Source organism: Salvelinus alpinus, chromosome 2 (assembly GCF_045679555.1).
Source record: "Salvelinus alpinus chromosome 2, SLU_Salpinus.1, whole genome shotgun sequence".
Classification (NCBI taxonomy): Eukaryota; Metazoa; Chordata; class Actinopteri; order Salmoniformes; family Salmonidae; genus Salvelinus; species Salvelinus alpinus.
In genome coordinates this window covers 9,944,971-9,950,230 of record NC_092087.1, presented here as the reverse complement: position 1 = coordinate 9,950,230, position 5,260 = coordinate 9,944,971, and positions in this window count along the sequence as shown.

Sequence of the window (5,260 nt, the reverse complement as noted above, 5' to 3'; positions counted from 1 at the left end):
GTCGCCAAAAACATGACATATTGCAGCTTTAATAGAAAGCCACATTACGGCATGCTTACATTTTCATATGGGTGGCTCCAGTGGCAATTGAACCCTTGATCCTGCAAGCTTATTATATACAGTTGAAGTAGGAAGTTTACATACACCTTAGCCAAATACATTTAAACTCAGTTTTTCACAATTCCTGACATTTAATCCTAGTAAAAATTCCCTGTCTTAGGTCAGTTAGGATCACCATTTTATTTTAAGAATGTGAAATGTCAGAATAATAGTAGAGAGAATTATTTATTTCAGATTTTATTTCTTTCATCACATTCCCAGTGGGTCAGACGTTTACATACACTCAATTAGTATTTGGTATTATTGCCTTTAAATTGTTTAACTTGGGTCAAACATTTCGGGTAGCCTTCCACAAGCTTCCCACAATAAGTTGGGTGAATTTTGGCCCATTCCTCCTGACAAAGCTGGTGTCAGGTTTTGTAGGCCTCCTTGCTCGTACACGCTTTTTCAGTTCTGCCCACAAATGTTCTATAGGATTGAGGTCAGGGCTTTGCGATGGCCACTCCAATACCCTTGACTTTGTTGTCCTCAAGCCATTTTGCCACAACTTTGAAAGTATGATTGGGGTCATTGTCCATTTGGAAGACCCATTTGCGACCAAGCTTTAACTTCCTGACTGATGTCTTGAGATGTTGCTTCAATATATCCACATCATTTTTCCGCCTCATGATGCAATCTATTTTGTGAAGTGCACCAGTCCCTCCTGCAGCAAAGCACCCCCACAACATGATGCTGCCAACCCCGCTCTTCACGGTTGGGATGGTGTTCTTTGGCTTGCAAGCCTCCCCCTTTTTGTTCCAAAAATAACAGTGGTCATTATGGCCGAACAGTTCTATTTTTGTTTCATCAGACCAGAGGACATTTCTCCAAAAATAACAATATTTGTCCCCATGTGCAGTTGCAAACCGTAGTCTGGCTTTTTTATGGCGGTTTAGGCCGCTCTTCCCTGCTGAGCGGCCTTTCAGGTTATGTTGATATAGGACTCGTTTACTGTGGATATAGATACTTTTGTACCTGTTTCCTCCAGCATCTTCACAAGGTCCCTTGCTGTTGTTCTGGGATTGATTTGCACTTTTCGCACCAAAGTACTTTCATTTCTAGGAGACAGAACGCGTCTCCTTCCTGAGCGGTATCACGGCTGCGTGGTCCCATGGTGTTTATACTTGCGTACTATTGTTTGTACAGATGATCATGGTACCTTCAGGCGTTTGGAAATTGCTCCCAACGATGAACCAGACTAGTGGAGGTCTACAATTTTTTTTTCTGAGGTCTTGGCTGATTTCTTTTGATTTTCCCATGCTGTCAAGCAAAGAGGCACTGAGTTCGAAGGTAGGCCTTGAAATACATCCACAGGTACACCTCCAATTGACTCAAATGATGTCAATTAGCCTATCAGAAGCTTCTAAAGCCATGACATAATTTTCTGGACTTTTCCAAGCTGTTTAAAGGCACAGTCAACTTAGTGAATGTAAACTTCTGACCCACTGAAATTGTGATACAGTGAATTATAAGTGAAATAATCTGTCTGTAAACAATTGTTGGAAAATGACTTGTGTCATGCACAAAGTAGATGTCCTAACCGACTTGCCAAAACTATAGTTTGTTAACAAATTTGTGGAGTGGTTGAAAAATGAGTTTTAATGACTCCAACCTAAGTGTATGTAAACTTCAGACTTCAACTGTTTATATACAATACTTTAATCTTATAATGTTTCATTTAACCATTACATCTGAGTTCCATTGACATAGTAATGTGATTTTGTCTTGATCTTGTCTGTTTACATTTATAAGATCAGATTACAATGCGTATTTTAATCGTCTACACTTCTGGGCACAATCGGAGTGTGGACAAGATCAGGACAAAGCTTGCATGTTAGTCTAAACAGGGCTAGAGGCTGAACAATGGGGCACATGGGTCGGTAGGATTTATTGAAAAGCCATATTCTTATACAGCGTAGGCCTAGAGGAATTAATTGACACATCTTTCATTAAAATCAGTTCACGATTTTGAATCAATTCTCTCATGCCAGGTATTGATTCTTACATCGATTCTTAGTAATGTTAGCTAGCGCTGTACATGCACCAAAACTCTGGTATTATTTTTAAATAATTAGCGGACATTTTTTCCGCGCTTCTATTGCCATGACTGATCATAACTCGTTTTCTCATGGCTCTCTCTCGTCTCTCTGCAGCAGACATATCATGAGCAATATGTTTGGAACATCAAATCCCAATCAAATCTCAGTATCAAATCGTGATACATACAGGATGTAATCGCAATATGCATTGCATACCTCAGAGCAGCCGAAGTGCATCTTGGATACTTTTTTTGCCATTCCACGTCACTTTTTCCACAGAAGAGCTCCGCTAAACATAGAATCAAGATGTTTATGCCTGGCCTGTTCTGTCTGACTGTGACCACCGATAACGTCCGAATTTTATGTTGACTACACATACAAAGTTGATAAAACATTTGCAAATGTTAAACAAGTAGTGGCGATTTTAGCATGGAAATCCAGTGGTGGAAAAAGTACTCAATTGTCATACTTGAGTAAAAGTAAAGAAACCTTAAGAGAAAATGATTCAAGTAAAAGTGAAAGTCAACCAGTAAAATAATACTTGAGTAAAAGTAAAAAAGTATTTGGTTTTAAATATACTTAAGTATCAAAAGTCAATGGAATTCCTCAAATGTACTTAAGTATCAAAAGTAAAAGGTAATAAACCATTTCAAATTCCTTACATTAAGCAAACCAGACGGCATAATTCTCTTGTTTTTTTTAAAATTATTGACGGATAGCCAAGGGCACACTCCAACACTCCGACATAATTTACAAATGAAGCATTTGTGTTTAGTGAGTCCGCCAGATCAGAGGCAGTAGGGATGACCAGGGATGTTCTCTTGATAAGTGTGTAAATTTGACAATTTTCCTGTCAAAATGTAACGAGTTCATTTGGGTGTCAGGGAAAATGTATGGAGTAAAAAGTACATTTTCTTTAGGAATGTAGTGAAGTAAAAGCAAAAGTTAGCAAAAATATAAATAGTAAAGCAAAGTACAGATACTCCCAAAAAACGACTTAAGTAGTACTTTGAAGTATTTTTGCTTAAGGACTTTACACCACTGAGTAAATCTTGGTGGGGCAAGCTATTTTCTTTTAGATGCATGCCAGCAAAGCCATTACACAACACAACACTAAACAATACATGAATTATACTATAACAGTGACAAACGGTGCACACAAACTGTTAGGGCCTACAACAGCAGTCCCAACACCTTACCACTGCTACACCTGGCTATCAGCGGAGTCTTGTCTGGCAGCCTAATGCCTCAGCTGATAAAAAAAACAGAGCTGATATGGCTGACTTGCTTAAACAAATGTGGTTTCTACTGACAATTGAGATGTACAAACTATGGCATAAGGGAACTACGAGAGGATAAGAGGCAAACCGTAATTTCGGTTCAAGACATTAATGAGCGAGCTAGGACGGACGTAGTCAATAACTATTTGTTCAGGACTTTTGAAATGTACAGCGACAGAATTCAAAACATGGGCCGTTCTTACAGTATTCTTCCAGTACACCAAGTCAGAACTGTAGGATAGAAAAAGGGGGTAAATAAGTTGACAATGAAAGCTCTTACAATATCAGATGATTATATTTCTCTAAAACAGACTATAGGCTACATGTGCACCACCAAGTCAGAACAGTGGGCTAAATTATGAGGGGGAAATGGACCAAATTATTAGGGTGAAGCACATGGGCTACTAACAGCTTACTACACAACATACACTTAGTATTACTTTCTTAGCAACAGTATACATATCTCCCTGGCATATTACATCATTTATCCAGCGGGATACAATACATTTTTGGACCTTGTTGTGCTGTCCTCACTTCAACAGGTTGTACGGCAGTCCTTCGTGGGCAAATTTTGTCATACATTTTTTTCATCAAAATCAGGCATTCTCTGGATTGATGTTGCTTTCAAGACAACTGGGAAGTTGGAAAAAAACAAGGTTGAATCATGACGTCAGTGATCTTCAGGTTGGAGCTCTAGAAAGAGGCCAGAGTTCCTGACTTGGAACTCTCCAATGAGTTCCCAGTTGTCTTGAACTCATTGGAGTCTGAGATTTCCCAGTTCCGAGTTTCCAGACGTTCCAGAAGTCATGCTGGATTGACAGCATGGGAAATGTTGAATGTTTATCCTTTTAAACTTGGAAATGTCACGTTCTGACCTTAGTTCCTTTATTATGTCTTTATTTTAGTTTGGTCAGGGCGTGAGTTGGGGTGGGCATTCTATATTGTTTGTCTATGTTTTGTTCTATGGTTATATTTCTATGTGTTTGGCCTAGTATGGTTCCCAATCAGAGGCAGGTGTCAGTCGTTGTCTCTGATTGGGAGCCATATTTAGGTAGCCTGTTTTCCTTTGTGTTTTGTGGGTGGTTGTTTTCCTGTGTCTGTGTTTTCACCATACGGGACTGTTTCGGTTTCTTTTTGTATCATTCACGTTGTTATTTTTGTATTCTTAGTGTGCAGTTATTAAATTGAATATGGACACTTACCACGCTGCGCTTTGGTCCTCCTCTTCTTCCAACCACGACAAGCGTTACAGGAAAAGAGACCGTTAAACCCAGACTTGGACCACGAACCCACTCCACTGACCAGCAGGCTAGTGATGGCTTTGCACGGCTTGCATTTAGCCACTGATTCCTTCCAAACCACTCATAGTCGATTTCTAACTTGTCGTGTAATGTTTATGTCCAATGACCGATGAGCACCGATAAGTTTTATCTATAAATTCTCTTCATAATTTCTCTTCATATGACAAGGATTAAAAAGTATTTGCCAGTAGATTGTCGACTTGATTCATGATGACTGCTAGCTAAGATTTTGAAAGTATGATGTTGACATCAGTCCAATCAAAGCTAAAGTAGATATAACGTGATTTGACGACGATCTGTGTCCAATGACCTTGAGCCGTCTTGGATGGGCACTTCTAATGTAACTCTATGGCAGCACCCAAGGGGCTTGAATTTTCGAGCCCTACCCGTAGATTTTGCGGTGACGTAGTGTCCCCATGAGTGACAGAACACTGAGCCAATCACGGCTCAACTAGAGAACATTACCAACCCTTACGCTCCGTATTTTCCACTAACTGCCCCACCACCACAGAAAGCACTGAGCTAGGCTGAAACACCTGCA